This window comes from Anser cygnoides, chromosome 4 (assembly GCF_040182565.1).
Source record: "Anser cygnoides isolate HZ-2024a breed goose chromosome 4, Taihu_goose_T2T_genome, whole genome shotgun sequence".
Taxonomy (NCBI): Eukaryota; Metazoa; Chordata; class Aves; order Anseriformes; family Anatidae; genus Anser; species Anser cygnoides.
The window spans coordinates 57,664,270-57,688,056 of NC_089876.1; the positions used below are offsets into that span (position 1 = coordinate 57,664,270).

The window sequence follows — 23,787 nt, forward strand, 5'->3', positions numbered from 1 at the left end:
TTTCCACTTACTACTGCATTTCAGTTGTAAGTCATCAGTGCATTTGGAAATTCTACAGCTAGTTTCTCTATCTCGGTAATTTATGTAGATTAGAAGCAATAAAGATCTGAGGACTGACTCCCCCGTGACCCTTTTCAACACTTTACTTTCTAATCACTTTACTTTAATCAGTTCTTTATCTGTTCCCGTGTTTAACCTGATTCTTTCCTGCTTTCTGTTTAAGATGAAGACTATCATTTGAGACATTATCAAAGGCTTTATGTAAATCCAAATTATGGTGCTTGTACTATTATTATCAATTTTATTTCTAATCTTCTCAAAAATACAGAGTGGTAAGCTGTCAAGATCTTAATTTCTTTAAATGTCTTATGATGGTAAATTATATCTGTTTGAAATTGTTGACAATTATTTAATGTTCATTATTTTTAAATGTGTTATCTGCTATGCTGTAAACTGTGAATTTTTACGGCTGGTTCTCTCTGCTTGTTTTCTTGTTATTCCACATCGTGTCACTCAGTATGTCAGTGCATTCACACACATTAGTTGACTGCAGTGGGGCAAGCAAAGCAGTAAGTAGTGATTCTTCTGCAATCTCAGTATATACAAAGCCAATTGCCGCAGAATTGTTGAGGGCTGCAAAGGAGTTACATGCCTTTGGTGCTAACAGGTCTGATGAAACTGATTGTTTAGAAAGTTACAGAAAAGTGCTGCAAGGCTTTTCTCTTCTGGTCACTGCATTGAGGATATGCACTAAGAAAGGGAAAAAAAAAAAAAAAAGGTTTAAAAGAAAACTTGCCTATGGAAACTGAGGTAGCCCAAGAGTGAAAAACATAATTGGGATAGATTGGCTGCACTAATAAGTGTGTATAAGCAGAACAGGGAGGTGGTGTCTGCTGGGAGGTGGAAGGTCTGGGCAGCAGAGAAGGAAGAAAGGGTGAGTGAATGAATGGATGCCTCTTCTTTCTTTATAGACATATATATATATATATTTTAGCAAGTACCTTTATTTGTCACTCTTCATTTTAGAGAGAGAGTAAGGTCCTTTCAGATTTTCAATTTTCAGATTTTTTTTTGATCCAAAAGTCAGTACCTGGCTAAACATTGAATATTTGTTATCTTCTGCTGAGTCTAAAACTGTTGCCCAAAGATATTAATATAATAATATGCGCTACCACTATTATGTTTTTCATTTCCAAAACGTTCTAAACATTATCACGTTTAGAATAGTATCTGATGGAATACATGCCAGTTTTCATTTATAACAGAGAAAAGGTTAGACAGAAAAATTAGAAAGCTTATGCAAAAACAGAGAAAGACTTAAGAAGTAAAATGAAATATACATTCAAGCTTTTCAGTCTGGTGGTTAGTATCTGATCTATCACAAAATGATCCTTCTGTTGACAGCTGCTGAAACAGGTTTACTCTGATTAGTTCTGACTGAGTCCCTTAGACAGATTTGCCTATTAATCTCACCATAAATATAAAAGAACTAGAATTAGCATTGATCAAAATGATAAAGATTTCTCTGAGAAGTTAAGGATAAATTTGAAAATAATGGTTCTATTTTTCTTATTTTCATTACAAGTAAAGTGTAATGCAAGAACAGATGTGTTATGATTAGGATAGGTGTGGAAATTTGAATATGGTGTCAGTTGCTTAAATGATTTGGATAATTCTAAATTAAACAAACTTTAAAATGCAATAAAATAAATACAAGTTGTTTCAACTTTTGGCGTTACTGACAAACTGTTAGGATGCTGTATGTGCAGTGAAAAGGCCTGTACAGTGTTATAAATGTTCCATTACAAACACTGATAGCAGTCACCTTCTAGTGTCCCACATCACATATCCAGAGCTTTCTGTCTCTCAGTTCTCCTTTTTAATGATGGAGAAAAGACAGACTCTGTGATGCACTCTAAAGACTGGCAATAATAATAATAATAAAATCTATATATTTAATAATGCTGTATTTCAAAAACTTACACTGAACAGGTCTTTCACCTGTAGATACATAAGTTCCTGGTCATCCAGGACCAACTGCTTTGGTAGACATTGCATATTACAGTACATAGAATGAAAGTAGTTAGGAAAAGTAATATAGATTAGCAGATTCTGAAATAACACTTCAATAACTCATCAAAACATCTAAAGACAGAAGAACTGGGTAATGTTTTGGAAATATCTTTTTGTCTGTTCTTCCCCGATACAGTTTGCAGTGAATGGCTACCATGGTAACATATTTAATTCAGCAATCTTCAGATCTGTGCTGTCCCTCAATTCTATGAACATCTTTTTCAACAGAGCAATGTTAGAATAGGATGTTTGCTACCTGAATTACAGCTATTAATCACTTTGGATAATACAAGGATGTGTCAAGTTCCTCTCCATTTACCTAGCAGTACATGCTTGTATAATACATGTACTGTTTGGAACAGTCATATTTCCTTACAGTGAGAACAGCAAAAGATCAGTCAATATTTGCAATAAAAATATCCTTTCAGTTTCCTATAAAAATAAACCCAAGTACCCCAAAATGGAAGAACATCAATGACAATACCAAATAGTCAGTAAAAGACACAGCAGGCAGAAAGTCAAAATAGAGATGGAATTTATAGTGCTTTCAGTATGGCATTGACATTGAACAAGCAGTAACACTTACTTTTGTCTGAGATGTACATTTATTTATTTATTAAAGGGAAACCTCTATACAGAACAAGAATTGCAAGAACATGTGAAAACAAGAAAGAAACAAGATTGTTCTGGAGTTTTCCTTTACTATGCCTCTTCTCTTTTGAGTAGGTCTTTGTTGGGGAAAGAAATAAGGCTTTTATTACAGCAATGATCTATGGGAAAGGCTTGGGAACTCACCTATTAGAGAAGGTGACTGAAAAGAGAAGGTAGCTTCCATTAAAAAGACCTTCTTTTTAAATAAGAAAACAGCCAAAAAAAGCGTGAATTTCCCAGGCTGTCTGTTTTTCAGCATATCCTTACATGATTTTCTATATATTATCCTTCAGATTACAACACATTATTTTGGTGCTTACTCTTTAGACAGAATAACTTGGCTGAGTATATATGTAGCTATCTTTTCTGCACTTCCATAAATAAGCAATTATCTACTACTCAGAAGCCACTTCAGATGATCATTGCATACACAAGAAGAAGTTGTAAGGCTTAAGGCTGACTGATTTGAATCGATAGACAAGTGCAGAGAATTTAAATAGTCAAATTTTAAACTTTATGGAATAAGTAAATTTCCACATTTGTGTAAGCATTTATTTTTCAAGGCTTGCAGGCAACAAAATAGTTGCTGATTTAAAGTACTTGCATGGTTGGTTATTTGTTACTTAGTCAGCTTGGGGTAAATATGAAAACCTCAGAGCGATGCTCCTACACCAAATTCTAACATTCACTTGGCTTTGGTGTCTGTGTATATTTGAGGATTCAGCTCAGTATTTTCTTATTCTGCAGTATTCAGTAGCTGTTAAATATGTTATTAATGTGAAAAATGATAGGTATTCCATAAATTAGGAATACTCTAAAAATACAGAAAAAAAGCTATTTCAGGTAATGAGCAGGTTGTATTTGACATTGTCAAGGCTGACTTAGTGACACAGAGTAGGTTTGTAAATCTACTCCATTTTTACTACAGCATACTTACTTTATTTGCAGGTTGCTTCTCATTTTCATGTTTTTATGCTAACTTAACTTTGAAAGAAGTTTTAAAATTAAAATCTATTGAACTGCAATATCATTTGTTTTATAGTGCGTTTCTGAAAGCATCAAAGCTTTTACAAACCAGGTGATTTTAAATACTATAGGAAAGAGTGAAAAATTTTTGTCTTTGCCTTATCTTTACAAAAAAGATATTTTTTCACACTTCCTTATACTTTCTCATCTACTTCATTTTTTTCTACAATGAAACTCTGTGAGCACTGTCAGTAAAACTTCTTTAGTGGCAGCAATAAAAACAGCATACTTTTTGCCAACATACTCTTCCTGAAAATTATGCTTCAAGGACATAGTGAAACATTGCTATCATACGCATATGCGATCTTGGGGGTATTATTTCATGTTTTCCCATCAAAGACAAAAGGAAAGTTTCAGTTATCATTCCTGTAGTTTTGCAGTGATGAAAATAAATGAAAAACAATAGAAGCACTGACGTGAGGCAGTAAATTTCATGTGCTCTTATCAAAAAGCTGCATTTATGGGACTTCCACTCTATCAGGATATACCTCCGAATGCTAAAACTTAACTGGAAATAAGGAGAGATTTCTAAGAAATATGTGTTCTATGATTTTTTTAGTCATGAAAAGAATGAGAAATAAGTTGGTTTTAGCCCATGAGATTTGGAAGTAGATTTGTATGTAAGTTAATTTTCACCTTCTGTAGTACAAAAAAACTAATGAACTTTTTTGTTATTGGAACACTAAATAGCAAACATGAATGATTAGTAAAAGTTTTTTTTTTTTTTTAACTCTTTCCTTGTATGCACCGTGGCTTACTATCTTATGCTAACTTGTACGTGGCATTTGTTTTTTATGTATTTATTGCTGTAAAACCTCAGAGCATGAACCTCTGTTGTTCAGTCAGAGAAAGAAAAAGTGTCCCCTGCCTGTCAGAACTTAAAACATAAGTGCTAAACAAGAGTCAGGGGATGAACAGAAAAGGAGCGAAATAGAAGAAATGCTGGACAATTAAAATCTCTGTGGATATAGTCACTTGGATTCCAGATACTGTAGAAAATTGTGTAGATACCTCATAAAACAAGCACTGAAATATGCTTAAGATTACTAAAGGTGAGCTGTTTGCCCATAAATGTAAAAACAAGTAGGAGGTCAGCTTTCATGAACTACCTGAATCACATCAAGCATATTTCTTTTACATTTTTTGCAATTCTAAGAGCATACTACCTTTCCCAAACCCTGCGGTTTTCTTGATGAAAATCAGTGAGGGGAAAGTAATTAACATTAATCTATATATATTTAACTAACTAATGAAGGTGATTTACCCTAGCTGTGCATTCTGAGATATCACTAATAATACCTTATCTTCTTTATAACAGGTAAATACTCCATTTCAGTAGATCACCAGAAGGAACTGCAGCACATTTCAAAGGTAAGGACCTCCTTAAATAATACTTCAAATGTTCATTCCTTCTGGTTTATCAGCTATAAAAGAAAATGGAGAATGTTAATTCTTTCTGACTATCTACGGGATCGCATTGTAGACTGTAGACTTTGTAGTCAGAAAAAGTATAGATAGTATTAATCAACACAGAATTAGACTTCCTGTTTGTGAATCTGTGTTTACATAAAAAAGACAAATTTTCACTTTTCTCTACTTAGAAAGGATAATTAATTTGATAACTACAGAAAAAAGGCTTCATATATGGAAATAAAATATTACAAGCATGGTACATTTTTATCGTATTTTTCTTTGGGCAAGATTAAAAGAATACTGTTAAACGACTAGACTTTTTCAAATGTTTAGGATAGAATATTTTTTTTTTAGAATATGACAACTTGTTAACATTTTATTTGTCACTGATACAACTTTCACTCTTATAAGAAATATGTTTGACTTCAGTTCTAAGCATTTAATTAATTTTGAGAGCTCTTTAGCTTCATAATACATTTTTTACTTTTATTTGTGCGACATGACTCAGTACTAGCATGTACAGACTGTTTTTTGTGGTTCTTTATTGGTCTTTAGCTACCTCTCCAGTAGCAGTAGTTGAATAACTGTTAAATTGTTCCATATTGTCCCCCCTATACAGAGATTATTGCTTGCCATCGGATACAAGGATTCACTAAAATTGTTATTTGTAAGTCATCAAGTTAGAGGAGATACTATTAACACTGTGGTCTGCTCTAAGTTTGGATTTACTAACAAGACAGAAACCAAGAACAGTAACTTATTGTTCTTGTTTAAAAACACTGCAAACTTTAAAAGCCCACCATGCTTTTATGCATACACTGATGGGGATAGAAAATCCTGTATTAATTAATGTTTAGCCATAAATTTCAACATAGCCATTTCTTTTTCCAAAAATAAACAAAAAATTGGTTCCATAATTACCTCAGCCTCCTAATACATGGCATCTGAATTACAGACACTATTAAGTGTATATATATATATATATATTATTTTTTTTTTCCTCTGCGTTCATGTATGTAAGGGAGAAGTTCTGAAAGAGTTCCACATGTTTCTGGGGATTCTGCCAAATGTGATCTGAGTACATGATTTTTTATAGCACAAAATTATGTGGGTTGGGCGTTTCTTGAGAGAAAATGCTAATGGTTAGGATGGAGAATCTATTCTGAGTGAAAAACTCAGAGGCTCGACTCAGAAGACAGTGAGATCCAAAATAGGGTCTCATAGACAAAGGACTTGTATCCCAGAAGAATGCCTGAAATGTTCAGCCTTTCACTATTCTGACTCCAGTACTCTTATGAATTTGATATGTTTTTTAAGGCTTTCATTTCAAAAATTCCTTTAGAAATCTCTTTTTCTTCTTGATTGAAATCCCAGAGTCCTGTGAGACATAGAAACTATTCTCATTTTGCTACCTAACTCTCCTTTTTTTTCTTCTTCCAATGAACCCGCAATGCTTAGATTCATCAGAAAACTCCAGATATTCTGTAGCCTACTATGCTTTGGAAATTATGAAGGAAGTCATAATATTACAAAAAGGCTGACTTTTGTGTGTGTGTATGGCAGATATGTTGTGTGCCAAGTTTGTTCCATTTTCCCTTTCTCTTTTCAGGACTTGTATATACAGAAATATAATTGATGAGGTAACTTGTTACTTTCCCAAGTACCTGAGATAGACTTTGATCTTGCCAGGATTTAAAAAGTGTTGGCTGAGTGAAAATATTTCAGTGAAAGTTCCAAAAATGCATGTTAGAAGTAAAAATATACGCTACTAAAAAAAAAAAAAAGAAAGAAAAAAAAAAGAAATAGAAAGACGGAAAAGAGAGAGTGACATACTCCAAGGTCCTATTTGAATGCTGCTGAGGATGCCCAGGAAAAACATCACTAAAGGACATAAAACATCAGAAGAAAATGCATACCATATTTCTGACAGGTACAGCTAACCATAGGAAAAAAGCCCTATACAGCATAGGAGGTGAAGGGAAGAATAAAACTAATGACATTCCAATCCTCATGAGAGGTCTTCTTTTGTTTATTAAATAAGCCACTCTAGTAAGATAAGTAATAAGAATGCTTATTCTGGCAGTGTTAATTGATATTGTCCTGGGAGTTTATTGTTATGTATTACTCTTTTTGTCCTTTCATGTTAAGATATCAGCACATTGTACCTGACAGGATGTATTGTATATTATAAATTATTCTAATTGGGATAGAAAAATTGCCATCAATTTTTACTACCCTGTACATCTCGGGCATGACTGCAATTTATACATTGTATTATTTCCCAAATATTGGGTTTATTTTAGGGTATACATTAAATTAATATTGTTTCCATGCAGTACTCAAATGAAAAAGAACTGATATAAGGTATATTTATTCCATGCAGTTATGCTTTGATACAAATGGATATATTTCCCCCCACGAATACTAATGCTACATGTATACAATATGTAAGTGACAGGAAACAAGGACAAGAGATAAAAGGAATGGAACCTTTCAAGCCTGTCACATGAGGTGCTTAAAACAGTTAAGCACAGTCTTGCACTCTTCCTTGAACAAGACTAGTATTGACAGCAGTGCTATAAACCAAAGACAGGGACAGGAAAGGGCAAGTGTCACTCTACTCCATTTTTCATATTATCTCATAAGTGCACAGAATACAAGGATGGGCACGCTATATATGGTAAAGTAGTTACAGCAACCTATTTTTTTCTTCTTTCTTCAGCAATTATGAGACATGCAAAGTTTTACAGAAGTTTTAAAGTAAAATGAGTAAATTTCAATGCAGTGAATTATTTCACTGGTGCTGTTTTAATCCTGAGAGCAGTTATTCCCAAAGAAGATAGCTCCCTATCCCTCTGAATTCCATTAGCATAGTGAAGCAGTTTGTAGCCATTTCAATGTACAAAACAGTTTGAAAACCTGTTTCATTTTACATTTCCAAAAAATATTGATAGAGCCTTTTTCTGGATTTCAGTAGAAAATTGAAAAATAAAAATAAATATTTATTTTAATCCTACTTTTTGTAGCACAATTCAGCACAACTCTGTTATGTTTTAGGCCAAAACCCTCTATAGAGAACATTTCAAATATTGTTCTTATTGGTAAAATGTGATGGAAATGGCTTGAGGGCATACATTTTAAATACTTATTTATGACATGGCTTATTGCCTGAGTTGTTTTTTCTCCCTGAAGGCACATCTATTAACTACTAGAGCATTTCCATTATTGGTTATTTACTGTCTATGCATTAGCAAGAATTCTAAATTCAAACATGTCCCATATATTTTGTTTAAAGCCTCATTTGCCAAGCAGGTATGTTTGTAGTAGAAAAAAAAAATACTGTTCCCACCACTGCCATTTTCAGTTATGTGACTAATTCTCTCTCTTTAAGACAGAAGTAGCTTTTGTGACGGGACAGAGATAAACTGTTTGTGGCTTAGCAAATTAGAATCTCTTGACAGACTTATGTAGTGGTTTTCAAGGTACTGAAGTGACTTGGGAGCCCAGTTTCAAGAAAAATCAATGTGACTTAGGAGATGATGTCATTTAGCAGACAAAATGACTTTGGGCAAAGTCCATAAACATGCTTAGGCATTACAATACATAACAGTCAGAACCAGCTGCAGTTCTGTATTCCTTCTATAGTGCATGAAAAGAGTTAAGTACCTGAGAGTGAGATCCACAATCAGGAGTAGAGAGTTACATATAGGTAGTCATTAGGATATCCTAGGGTGTAGTGAAAATGACAGTGAAGTGACAGGATTTATAATCCTCTCAGGGCTTAAACTTAATGCTACCAAGTGATTTGGGTGACTAAACCTTGATCTTGTTTCTTTCTGTAGGAAATAGCATTGAGGTTACCTTTTTAAAAATGTAATAGGTGATTTTGCCTTGAAGGGCACAATTAATATGCATTCTACTTACTATACTCCAGAATCCTGTACCTGTCTGTATCAGGACCCATGCAAGTTGTATTAGTAACTCTCACATTTTAGAAATATAGAAGTGGATATATTCCACTTTAATATGTTCTTCCCCAGTAATATATTCTTTTGTGAACAGAATAATATATAACCAAGAATGCTGGAGGACTCAAGTTTATTTCCCTTTCTGTGCCGAAGAAAACTGACATTCTTACTTTCCATCAGGTGAAGGCCATAATCATTAGGAATGACTTATACTGAACAACAGTTACTTCTTCCTGTCCTGTTGAATCTGAACTCCTGACTCAGTAGACCAAAGAGAAGGAATTGGCTTTGGTTCTGTGGCTCAATATGGGACGTAGAGTATGGGTCTGCTGCCATGTGTATGGATTCCGTTTGTATTTTTAATGAAATGGGAACTCAATTCACTGGTTGGAAGAGTGATATGGGACTTCCCTTGACCTATCTTTGGATACTCTATTATATTTAAATAATCTGGACTAACAAAAATTAATTACTCTCTGTTCTTGGTGTCCTTACGTGCAGACACTACTTGATATAGTGTCATCAATCCAAAATATTTACAATTAAATTGCTTCATCTCGACTCATCCAGAGAGCAGAAGGATTCAGCTTTCAGTTGATTTGTATTCTGAACTTCACACAGTCTAGCATCATGCTAATACTCAGAAGTTTATAAAAATTTTGAAACGTTGTCTCTTTGTCCTTGAAATGAGCATCTTTAGTTTGAAAATGACTTATTCTGATATCTTAAAAAATAGGAATAAATCCTTTTTTTTATTATTATTTTTAGATATTAACAGCTGGATTTACATAAAGCCTCTGAGAAATAGAGCTTTAGCACAGAAAGTATCTTGCTGACCTCACTTGCCCAACAGACAGAAAAGACAGGAATCTATTTTTCCTTTTCATGTTGGCATTTGGCATGCTAGCTGAGAGATCAACATTTAAATTTCTATAATGCATCTAGAGAAAATGAGTAGAGTCTCTGTCAGTAAGCAGGAGTGTTTAACTTGTCTTCTGTTCTCGGTGTTTTGCTTATTTTTTCTCTCTCTCTGAGTATTTATTTCACTGTTTAACCTTCTGGTACACAATTTTAAGATGCCATATAATAATTGCTTGCAGAAAAGGCTTGAGAAAACGTCTGTCTTGTTTCAAATTGTTATGCAATTTGTGGACAGTAACTGTCAGGAATAAATGACAAGCAATGCTTATGGCACGTAATGCAACAGTTTAACTATGGACTCATTTAAAGGCATTACATTATTCTACTGTAATAAAACAAAACAAAGGTATTTATATTCTTATTGCCAAATGCTGTGATCCAGTCAAAGTGATTTAAGGAAACACAATCATACACCCAAGTGATGATGTTTACTTCTGGCACTCTTGAAAATATAGATCAGAATTGTTGTTGTCAAAGCAGTGCTATACGTTCATAGGTAATGCTTGATAATACAGGTAATGAAGCATCTGAAACATAAATAGATGCATTTCAAAACCTCTGCATTTTCCACTTTTTCTTTAACTTTTTTTTTTTTTTTACATAAATGAATTCTTCCTCACAGCCCCAGTCTTGAGTGGATAAAACCAGCCAAGGGAGGGTTAATATGCACGGCTGAGCTTTTTTGTTATTGACATTTCATTCTTATGCTATCTTTTCTTATTTATTCTATCATGTACTTCAATTCCGCAAAACAAATTAAAGCTGAAAACAAGTTTGCTTTTCTCTCTCTTTTTATTAGTACCTGAAGGTCTTATTTTCAGAGCTGTTCATCAAAGTTTCAGAAATTGTACATCTCTAGTTCACCAATTGTAGTCAGAACAACTTGAGGTTTTGCATACACGCTGTGTAAGCTGTCAGGAGTGTCTGTCAGGAAGAAATGGAGCCATAGTGCATATCTAAACGGGAAATAAAAACCAAAACAAAGCAAAAGTAAATCTTTCCTCTGAAAGGGCTTGCTTATTCCATACTTTGAGTGGGATCCACGACATATTACCTAAATATGAGACCTAGTCTAACCTTTTGTCTCTCTATTATTTTTTATTTTTAAGATTCTGCTTCTGTAACCCCTCCACAAAATGAGAACATCAATCATTCTGGCTTCTGAAGTAGTCTTTCATACCTCCTGGTACCTTCCTGCTTTGAATCAATAGTAGGATTTGAAATTTGGTCATCAAAGTGTCCATAAAATTTCTTGTTTCATTATAATTCATTTCTGCTAAGAACTGCTTTATGTTAACACATTGCATGGTAACTGGTAACTAATCACAGAGTTGTTGAGGCTAGAAGGGACCTCTGGAAGCCATCTGGCCAGGCCCCTTTCTCAGGCAGGGCTGTTTAAAGCAGGTTATGCAGGACTATGTCCAGGTGCCTTTGAAGATCTGCCAGGAGGGTGACTGCACAGCCTCTCTGGGCAACCTGTGCCAGCCCTCTGTCACATGCACAGTACTGAAGTGCTTCCTGGTGTTTGGAGGGCACCTTCTGTGTTATGATTTGTGCCCATTGCCTCTTGTCCTGTTACTAGACACCACTGAAAAGAAGCTGGCTGTCTTTGCGCCCTCCCTTCAAGTATTTACAGACATTGCTAAGATGCTCCCCGAGCCTTCTCTTCTCTAGGCTGAAGAGTCCCAGCTGTCTCAGCCTTCCTTGTAGGAGAGATGCTCCAATCCCTTAATGATCTTTGTGATCCTCCCTTGGTCTCTCTCCAGTATGTCCATGTCTCTCTTGTACTGCGGTCCCAGAACTGAACACAATGCGCCAGGTGTGGCCTCACTGGTGCTGAGGATAAGGAAAGGATCACCTCCATTGACCTGCTGGCAATAATTAGCCTAATGCAGCCAAGAATACCATTAGCTTTCTTTGTGGCAAGGGCACACTGCTGACTCATGTTCAACTTTGTGTCCACCAGGACCCCCTTGGTTACAGCTAAACGAGCTATAAGTGTATTATTGGCAGGCCAAAGCAAGTCTAGACAAGGCCTGACAAGGCCCATGTGGTAAGCATATCCCAAAGCCTGTAGCCTCCTGTGGGAGCACTGTACGTTAGTGGGTGCAAGTGTGGGCTGCAAGGCCACACTTACTTATTCCATGCTTTGGTTGATGAGGATTTAGTATATTGACTACAACCTGTTTTCCTGTGATTTTGATACATGCTGTAATCTGGTTTTGCAGTAAGGGTGTAAATTTTTTTTTCAGAGTGTAATAACATAATTTCCCTACTGCAGGATCAGGTAGTTCTGCGTGGCTAGATTAGATAGGCTAAACTGCTCCGTAAATCTGGCATCTCCTCTGACCCCTTTGTTATGTGGATTTGACTTCAACTGACAATTTTTGCACATTTCTGAGTTATCACTTCTGTGAAACATGCCCCCGAGAAATGCAATTAAATAAAATCTGGTCATGCTTGTTTGGAAAATTCCTGTGATCATAAGACATTTAAGTTCCATGATAACAAAGGGATAATCTTTCCAGTTAAAAGTGTATGCAAGTTTATTATGGGAGCACTGCTGGGAGGGGAACATATGCTATTTTCTCCATTGTGGTAATTGCACAGTGAGATTTGGATTATGCAGGGCTCATTTAAAAAAAAAATGCTTAAAATTTAACTCCTACATTTATATTTGTGTGCCAAAATAACTACGCTTCCATTTAGAAGTGTTAAGCACTTAGCATCTCCCACTGAAATCAGTGAAAATTGCTGAATGTATCCTACTAATAATAGCAGCGCTGTTGTGATGAAGAAGAGTAGCATGGTGTAGTGGTCTGAGCTTTAATCATCATCCAGACAAACAGTTGTTTCTGAGACATTAAATACATCACCGTTTTTTTTTTTTTCCAATTTTCTATTTTTAAAATAGAAGTAGGATTTGCTAGTCCAAGCTTTACACATGACATCTGGAGGAAAAAAAAATATATATATATAGAGAGAGAGAGAGGGAGAGAGAGAGAGATATCTATACTGGGGGCGAAGAATTGCATTTTAACAAGGAAGCATATACCGTGTATCTGACTTCAGGACTCGATAAGGAATCAATTCTATTTTTCACAAATTTTAATTAAATTTCACTTCTGATCAGGTTAGTTGGGTTCAGTTTCATTTTATTCCTTCCTTTCTCTTCCTTCCTCCCCTCCGTTCATGTCTATAATACCCTGTTAATGGACCACAGTTCAATTACACCGGAAGTTCAGCTCATTTTGTATAGTGGAGCTTTTTTTCACTCTGCTTGGACAGGAACTGTAATACTTTGACTTTTCAACTGTAGAAAAAAATTACTTATAGTTGAATATTGTTCATAAAGAAGTTATGACAAAAGTCTGTTATAAAAAGAAGTCTGATGCATGCATAATAAAAGTGATGATGATAAAGAAAACTTTTAAAGTAAACTTTTCTCTTAAAATTCAGTGTAAAATGTGGATTTTCTGACATATCAAACTATTGTAATTTACTGGTCTGCATTAGCATCATTTACCACCATCATCTGCAGCACAGATTTTACTTTTAACCCTCTATCTCTGCTATCTTTCTTGGTTTAGCCAGAGGTTTCTGACTGCTTGCCTGTTTCCCATTCTTTGAAGAGAATTTTTCAGTGCATAATTTATTTTTCAATATAAGTCATCAGACAAAATGATTTATAACCATCTCTGAAGTATAGCATTTTTAAAGTTTCACAATAGCAGTTGAAATGCATTACAGTATATGTTGGAAGTCCTGAACATGGAGCAACGGTCAAGACCTTGCTATGTCTAGTTGAGTGCCCTCAATATCAGGTTAAAGAATCACGCCCTTTCTTGTGGTTTCTTTCTGGCCTGTCATGAATGGGAAAAATGACACAACTTCAGAGCTACTGGTACACAAGATGAGCCTTAAAAATTCTTCTTATACTGATTTAAGAAGAGACAATAGTTTTCTGGAATTTCACAACACTTATACATGTATTGAACCCCAGCTTCCTAAGTGTCTTCGAAAATTTGGTGTTTTTATGGAATAATGTGTTTGAGGAATCATAATATAAATGAAGGACTACTTTTGGAGCAAATAGAAACTGAATTGTCATTTATAATGGTAGACTTGCCACCAAATATTTTTGAAGTTCTGTAAATTCCTTGTTTGGCTTTTACATTTACTTCCCTCTTTTTACAGTGTCTTCATTCTGTTTGCTTTATTTTGGTAAACATGATTTGGTAATGATTTTGGTTTTTTGCAAACACATTTGCAAAGGGCTTTGAATATGTACGTGAAGGAAATGTTCACCTGCTTTTGCATGTTACTTCCTGATCTTCCATTTTCTGTCCCTTTCAAGAATCTCTCTGAGTTGTTGATGATGTTTAAAAATTATTAAAGCACTGTATGGGAGATACCAAAAACTACCTACAGATGGGTATACTCTTTTAGTTTCGGAAATTTGCTATAATGTGATTAAAGATAAAAGTAGGAAAAAAGGTTCAACGCCATTTTATATATCCAGTGCAATGGAAGGGGATGGAAAGCCTTACATAAATATACTTTCTATGTTCTAAAATACTGGAGAACTTATGGCTTGCTTCTGTTTGTTTGATTTGTTTATAAGAAGTGATGAAAAAGATTAAGATGCCTGTACTATAACAATAGGAATGATGAGAGAACGAGTTAAAAATATAAATAGTGTACTTTTACTTTTTTGTACTTTGTCATTTTAGTTTCAGGTTTGTGATAGTCGGCTGTTGGAATGTTCTTAAACAAAACAAACTTAGCTGAAACAGTTTCAGAAATAATGGATTATTTTTAATTCAATATTCTAGTATTTCTTAGGTGTTTTAAGCAACTTGGAATTAGACAAACTTGATTTATGGAAAAACATAACTAAAAAAAAGTAATTTTAAATTAAAAAAGTTAATTAAAAAAAAAGTAATTTTAAATGCCAAAATTCTCTATTTTAACTCTACTTTATAAGTATAATATATATAAATATTATTTGTCAGTGAATTCCACCCCAAAAATTCCACAATATGCTATAATAGTCTCCTATGGGTAGAAAAAAAACCTGGAAAATACTAGGGAATCCATGGAGGTGCATTGATCGTGGCTAGCAAGAAATTTAACAACTTTGCATGTAACTGCCCATATTTATTATTGTCAATAGTGCACTAGTATATAACAACTATTACTTCATTCCTTTATGTTGCATCTTTTTATATTATAATGAGGAATTACAGTAAATTGTATTTCAAAACACTTCCTTTCCACTACTGAATGGCACAGATTTATTTTCTTTAGATGTAAAATAATACTGTGTCATATGGTATCAACAGACCATAAAACACGATGGATTTTATCATGTAGTGCTTCTCAGAAGTATTTTTCAATGACGGAGGACATGAAGTGAATAGGAATTTTTTATCTAAAGCTATAAGACTTGTTAATACTTTAATGAATCAAAGAATCTGGAATATGGCCAGGATATTGGACTTAAAATCTTGCAGTATTACCACAGTACAGAGACTAGAAGTTGCTAGAAAGCCTGAATTTATACCTCATTACCGTAATGCTCCTCATTCTGTTGTCAGTTTGGGCCACAAAGTTCAAATTCACAATCTCTACTTCTTGCAGAAGTTTCAGATACAATTACAGATTCTCAATGACCTGATTCACCCTGTTTATGCCCAGTGACCACTTACAACATTGGGCAGGAAATGATATGATTTCAGGCCTCTTCATGATCGTAGATATTCTGTATAAGCTTTAGTGAGATCAAGTTGACAAATTGTTTTTTATTGCTGACTAAACTAAAAAAAAATAGGGTGGAAATCAGTTTAGGCAGGTGAGAACCAGACAATGTTTAATTTTCGTTATAACATGAAAACTGAAGTAGAAATATATTCATGTTATCTAAACTATTTAATTTTAACAATTTTTTTTTTTAAGTCAAATTCTCAGTATAAGGCAAACATTAAGAGAAATACTGTGATTTAGGACATATTTCAGGGCATCTTAATTCATTTTTGTGTTTGTTGTAAATTTTTTAATTGAAATTTTCTTTTAGGCAAATGCTTCAGCCATCTAAAATTATACTCTTAACTTCAAAGCTGACTAACGGATTTGTACGTTTTGTACATTGGAAAGATTTTTCTTATGTTTAAATGGAATTTTCCTTGTTTCTATTTTTGCCCATTGTCTCTTGTACCGCATCACGGAAGAGCCCGGCTTCATCTTCTATACTTCTCTCAGCATGGAGAAGATTAATAAGGAGATTGATAAGAACCAATAAGCCCTCTCTTCTTGAGGCTAAACAGTCCCAGCTCTTTTGTATGTCACATGCACCAGTCCCTTAATTATCTTCATGGTCCCTCACCGATTTACTTATCCATGACCCTCATGTACTGGAGAGCCCTGACCACAGCCCTCCAGGTATGGTCTCAGTAGTGCCAATCAGAGGAGAAGAATCACGTCACTCAGCCTTCAGGTGACGCTCTGCCTAATGCAGCCCAGCATGCTTTTGGTGTCCATTGCCTCAAGGGCACATGCAAAGACCTGTTGAGAGTGGTCTCTGTCCCAGCACCCAGCTCTTTAATGAATCTGTTAAAACAGCATTAGCCCTGCGTTGACCCCTGAGGTGCACCACTAGTTGCTGGCCTCCAGCTTTTTTTCTTTGCTGTTGATTGCAACCCTTTGAGACAGTTATCAATTCATGTCACTGTCTGCTTGTCTAGGCACTGCTTCAGCTTGTTTATGAGTGTGAAAAGCCTTGCTAAAGTTAAGATATTCACTGCTCTCTCCTCATCCACTGAGCCAGTCACGCCATTGTAGCAAACTGTCATGTTTGTCAAGCACTATTTCCCCTTCATAAATCCATGCTGGCTTTGATTTATTACCTTCTTGTCCTTAATGTGTTTGAATATTTTTTCTGAGGATTATTTGCTCCAACACCTTCCCATGGGCTGAGGTATGGCTGACTAGTCTGTAATTCTGCAGGTCTTCCTGTTTGCCCTTCTTGAAGACAGGAGTGACATTTCCTTTCTCCCCATCTTTAGGGACCTCATCCAATTGCCATGGCCTTTCAAAGATAATTGAGAGGGGCCTTGCAATGTCATCAGCTACAAGGGCAAGAGAACTCTCAGCACTGGTGGGCACATACTATTAGGTCCAACAGACTTGTGTATGTCTAGTTAGTTTAAATGTTCCCTAACCTGAGACTCGTCTACTGAAGGGTGAGTCGTTATTGCTTCAGAATTTCCAACTGGTCTCAGGGATGTGAAACTGCAGAAGAAACTCCTTACTAGTAAAGACCAGAAAGAACAGCCTGGCCTTTTCCATGGCCGTTGTCGCCAGGTTTCCCAACACATTCTACATTTTCCTTAGATACACATTTTCCTTATTTTTTCTTTAGTTGCTGATAAACCTGCAGAAGCGTGAAGGGTTGCGTTTCATGCCCCTCACCAGTTTCAACCCCAGGTGCATGTTGGCTTTCCTGCATGCTTGAACATTGTTTCTGCATTGCTCCTGTGTCACCTGTCCCTTCCTCCACCTCGTGTACGATTTCTTTTTATCTTTGACATTACTCAGGAGCTACTTGTTCATCTATGCATTTAATCCATCACTCCATCTCCAATAATTTTCTTCAAAATAACAGACAAACAAAGCCATAAGTTTTTCAGACACTAATAAAATACACAATGCTTGGCACTCCTTGTGTTGGCTTTGCAGCAGCAGTTAATTAACAAATGCTATTCCCATAGCTAGTCTGCTATGTTTGATCTCCATGTGCTAAGATATTTGACAAGATAGGTGCTATATCTAGCTTGATTTTTTTTTTTTAATCAAAAACATCAATTCTAATGTCAGCTTACTCAAAACACAAGGGCTGAGGAGAGTCTAATATTTGCTAAGTGGAAAAAGACAAAAAGGGTATTGGGGAAATGATTGTTTTCAAGCTTCCAGTTAGATACTACAATCAATGGAGGTTTAAAAATAAATAAACAAGAGAGCTAGTGAGACATCTGTGTAGAAATACACTAATGCTCCAAATTGGTATGGATTTCACTGGAAAAAATCATAAAGCTATTTCATACTCCAGCTATACTAAGTAAACTAGATGTACTACTTCCCCTTCCCCCAACAGAAGCTGAAATATTCACTGATATTAGAGGATATTAGCTAGGAATAGAAGGAAAATATATCCATATATTTTATCTCCTTTCAAATTGACAATTTAATCACTCTGTATTCCTTAGAAACTGAGGAATAGATTAGTGAATAGTAAGTGCTATCAGTTTTCAAGGTACTTTTTGACTAGTATTCAAGTTCAACTAAACCAGAAACATTTCAAGGAAACAGGTTTCATCTTTATAGTTGAATTGTAATGTCTTAGCAGAAACTGTTTTAGACGATTTAGAAAATTTGCCATAATGTTTTACAGTAATAGCAAATAATGTTGGCAAGGATATTATGTCTCAGTTTAACTTTGATATTTGCACTTAATATGATGAGAAGAATAGCAGAGATGTTTCTGGAATTCTCTTTTATTAGCAGAATCTACAACTGTACCAAAAAATTGTGAACCTGGAAATGACATTAAAAGGAAGCTTTTTCATGCTTTTTCTCAATCCCTAGCTTAAACTCCATTCTTTGTTCTTATGGTAGTAAATTATGGATATCTATTGCTTATGCAGAACTTATTCTTTAAAGTAACAACAAATACAGGAAGAAATAATATCTTTTATGTCTGTGATTTGGGAACTTCATGTGACTTGGAAATATTTTCAGTTGCCCCGAGACAGCTTTGTTTGTTTGTTTCTTTAAATTACGATACTTGGACAACAAATCTTAAGGGCAAGATTCTTCAAATCTCATTCCAGTGAGGTATTAATTTATATGTCAGTCTAGACACAAAATGCACCGGCTTTTTTAATTCACAGTAAGACTTCTGCTTATTCTACAGATCTGTTTATAGATACAAGACTGTCATGAACATGGTCAGAATAAAAAGATATGAGAAGTAATTCACAATCATCTGACATGCAATCTGAAACATGTAATTTATCTTCAGAGATGCACACCACAGTTCTTTTTTACTGGTCATCCAAATTAGGAGTGGTCATCACTTCCCCTGTCCTCGTCCCATTGTTTTATCTTATGATACAGGTCAGGAGCACAGCAATGTAACAGCACCATGTAGCATGTGTATTGTATGCATTGCATAACTTGAGCCTAGTTGCCTGACACAGTGATCTGTGGAGTAGCAGTTGTCTTCAACCCAGTACAGTGACTTTTTTTTTATAGTATTGTTAAATATGAAAACATAACTTCTGTGACAATACAGCAAATCTGCTTGTACTAGCAAGTCAGTTTCCAAGGATCTGTCTCCTCTACAAACTGCAATTTCTAACATCTTTACTGTTAATGTTTTTCAAGGTTTATGTATACATTTTGTAAAATCTTGAATTGGGTGCTTCATTTTAGCAAAACCTACCCAAAGTCAGGTCAATTACAGGAATATCGTCATGTGAAATACAGATTAGGTGAAAAAAAAAAAAAAAAAGGAAATGGTTCAAAGCAGAAAACTAGCAAGAGATATTCCTCACATTATTTTCTCTGCGTGGCCATATCCTCAGAAGCTATCCTCAGAGGATAATGTTTCTAGGAACAAGGCAGAGTGCACATGGTACGCCATGCCCTCGTCTGAGAAAACTGATCTTTTAAGTAGTGTTGTTCAAGCAATCCGCAACGTGTATCTCACAACAGCATACTGACAAGCCCTTTTACCAGTCTGTTTTCCTAATGGAATGCCCTTATTATATTGATTCAACCAAACCAAATGGACAGAAGGTAAGTCTGCCCAACTGCCCATTTTAATATTGTACTCTTCTACATGCTGAACAGCAAAACACAGTACATGTATTGCAAAAGTGTAAGAGGTAAATATCCAAGAAAGAGATGTGGTCTTTTTGACTTTGAAATTCATATGGACCTGCATGCTTTTCACCCTTTGAAAAGTTGTTTTGTGTGAGCTTAATGCCATAGTTAAATGGCTCATACCTATGACATTTCAAATGGGATACTGAAGTGGGTGAAAGCGACTGGGACTATGTGCATCTGTGAATTTTGCTTTCTATTTAAATAGACGTGAATTTGCTGAGCAATTCATTTGTCCCCAACTGTTATCTAGGGTTTAAAAAAAAAAAAAAACACCTTTCTTGGAATATTCTAAATATCAGAGAACGGTGTACAAATTCTTACTTATCACCTGTTTCAGTCTAGATTATTCACCAAATAGCCTCTATTTATACTCTTATTCACATTCTTTTTTTGTTGTTGTTTTTGTTTTGTTTTGTTTTACTCACCTAACTTTCTCGCAGAAAGAGAATACTGTGTGTAAAGAATTTAGCTTTGAAAGTGTCAGTAGTGTGCTGGTATGACAGGTAATGAGGCAATTTGGCAGAACATCAGAAACTAATTGAGCTCAGCTCACATCAATGCAGCTTTTTCAGCTGAGGCTGTGTCTTCTAAAACAACCAGTAGAATTACATAAGACAATATGACATGTACAATTTTAATTGGAAGCTTTAATTTAAAATTGAATGAAGCATGTTTAAAATAATTTGTGAATCTACACAGACACATCCTTATCTAATTAATTAAGTCTCTTCAGTGGATCGTATAATGACTGATTGTCAAAAATATAAAGTATAAGTCTCTGCACATATAAATATTCAAGCGACTTTTAAAGACAAAGTATTTAGCTTTAGTAGAAAGGTCTCAAACTTGCATGCTGGTATGTAAAATTAACATGGAATTCTGTAAGATAGCTATTAAAATTAGTCAGTACTGTTAAAATATTGTCCAATTTGGAAAGCAGGGCTTTCATTTGGTCACACAACCAAGCATAATAGTAAAATATAATTTCAAAACATTTTAAAGAGCATTAAATGATTCTGGTAACACTGAATTTTAAGGCTTTAATATTAATCTTTGAAAGTACTGTATGGTGTTACCAAAGGAGGAGAAAAAAAAAAAAGCATGCTGCATGCCTTAGATCAAATGTTTATATTTCTATAGGCATTCAAGTTTACTTTGTAAAACATTTGAGTATTTGACAGTCGTGGTGTTTGTCTTTTACACTGGGATTGAAATTGAGAATCTGTTAAAATAGAGTTTTGAAGTATATATCTCTCCCATAAATTGGAATAGAAAAAAGGATTGTAAACCTATGTGGTAAACTGTTGTTTGATTCACATTCTTTACAATGTTCTTTTGTTATGATTCACTTCCACTATTTTTATTTTCCATAGTCTTTGAGTCGCTTTTTGGGAGATACACACTTAGAATAACATTTCCTGACAAAACGTTCAAATTACAAATGAAAACATGGATATACTTAGAGATACATAGCATAATGTGATATAAAAACACTGTAGAAAGAAGAGGAAATATTATCTCTGTGTTTATGTGTAGCAAAGCTGTTGCTTATTAGGCTGAATTGATTTTGCCTCAAAGTCACGAGAGACATCAGTGGTAACACTGAGAGCAGAACCAGGACTTCCTGACTTACAGCATAGCATCCTCTTCACTGGCTTACATTCTTTCTCACATTCTCCGTTTTTTTACCACATCTTTCAGGAAAAAAAATCATAAAGCACGTTTTGTTGTACTGTGCAAGTAGTCTGAAGCAATAGGGCTTCTTGTGGAAAGAAACATGCTGCCCTAATCAAAATTAAACCTTTTTCTTAAGTCTTTTGTATTTCTTAACATTTCCAGTTTTAAAACAGTGCTATTTCTTTAATTCACTATGCTAAAATGTCTGGATTTAAGGCAGTTAGAGTTATTTCATGCATTTTTGTTTCAAAATGTAAATAAATAAGTTGCTTCCAAAGTAAAGGCATTTTAACAAATTGCATATCATGCGTTAGTCAGCTTAATCCCTTAGCAGTATTACTAAGGTTGCGATATTAAAATTATTAGTTTAATCTGACACCATCCTAATTGGTGCATGTTTAAAACAAGTTTTTGAGGTTTGTGTGGGATCCTGGGTGGTTCTGATATGAAGTATCAAGTATGTCAGGCTTATTAAAATTAAATAATTCTGACATATAGAATTGTGTTGTCTCACAACCACAGAACATTTCAAAGCTGTGGAAAACCACGAGTGACTTTTTAATCACAATTGCTAGACAGAGTCAAGGCTGAAATTCAATGAGAGCTATCAGATATTTATAACTTTTTTGTACACCTCTTCATAATAACAGAGAAGGGTTGCATCCTTAGTTATGGCTGTGTTTGAGACTTTTTTTCCCCTCAAGGAAACGTACTTTTTAGATAATTCAGGATATGTTGGATGAATTTACAAGCACCTATTAGCAGTACAGACAAACGTGCTACACTTGTTTTTATTAGCTTCCTTTGAAATTTTTTTGATAACTCTTTACTAGCGATGGCAGCTCTGAATATCGATACCTCTTTTCAAGAGCTGTCTCCATCTAATTTCCATGTTCAACTATGAGGGCTTGAATGGCACGGGCACTGGAAGTCTGCCTAAAAACATTGACAACTAGAATGATTTTCTTGCATCATTCATGGTAGCGCTGTCAGGTTGTCTGAGAATAATTGTGAAAAGAATGCAGGTCATTATTGAAGTGAACATGACGTGTCCATAATGGTTCCCTTGAAGCCGCTGAAGTTTTTATTTGGTCAATAATCTGTCATGAAAAAAGTAATTCAATATATTTTACTGAAAGACTGAACAAATCAAGTCTACTGTACTCCAGTATATTTTCAGAAATGACACCTAGCTTCTTCTTTAATTTTTAACTTTAAATTATTAAAAATTAAGTAAAATGATGAAATTCTGAGTTGATGTTAGTTCTCTTTTGAATTGCCTTTGCTCTAAGATGACTTACAATGATATATAAGAAGAGGAGAAGTGGAGGCTCAGGGGAGACCTTACTGCTCTCTACAACTACCTGAAAGGAAGGTTGTGGGAAGCAGGGGGTCGGCCTCTTCTTGCAGATAACTAGCAATAAGACTAGAGGGAATGGCCTCAAGTTGCACCAGGGGACGTTTAGGTTGGAAATTAGAAGACATTTCTTCTCAGAAAGAGTAGTCAGGCTTTGGAACAGGTTGCCCAGGGAGGTGGTGGAGTGACTGTCCCTGGGGGTGTTCAAGGAAAGGTTGGATGTGGTGCTTAGGGACATGGTTTAGTGGGTGATATTGGTCATAGGGGAAAGGTTGGACCAGATGATCCTGAAGGTCTTTTCTAACCTTAATGATTCTATGATTCTATGATAAGATATTCGATATAATATTTGGGGATTAAATTTAAGCCTTCCTGGTATGAGATTATTTTTCCTGGCACAGAATTTCAATTTTTACAACAAATGTATATAGTTTTCCAGTATTATTTACAAATGGATTTTTTGTCCATTAATTATAAGAAGTGAATTTTATAGATAAATCTATTTGGAAGATTTTTTTTCTTTTTTTTTTGGATGTAGCATTACAATAAAATAATTTAAAAAGAGTATTTGGAAATTAAGTGTAATTTTAAGTAAAGGAAATACTATTGTCAACTGTTTAGCTTTACCTGACATTCTGGATATATGTAATGATCACTATATACTACAAAGCTTATATTCTACTAAATATGTGTATAGAAAAGACTTGCTATTGTTGAATACTGCCAACATTTATCCATTTCACCACTTAATCT

At 34.8% G+C, this 23,787-nt stretch overlaps 1 protein-coding gene across 13 annotated transcripts in view; it reads left to right on the forward strand.

The window, feature by feature from the left end:
* The window catches only part of TENM3 (teneurin transmembrane protein 3), a 1,343,587-nt gene that overhangs the window by 203,593 nt on the left and 1,116,207 nt on the right, over positions 1-23,787 (forward strand). For all 13 annotated transcript variants that reach the window (XM_066996182.1, XM_048078283.2, XM_066996188.1 and 10 more), the window contains exon 3: positions 5,069-5,121. The gene's annotated coding sequence lies outside the window, so the exon portion shown is untranslated. The remainder of the gene's footprint in view (positions 1-5,068; positions 5,122-23,787) is intronic.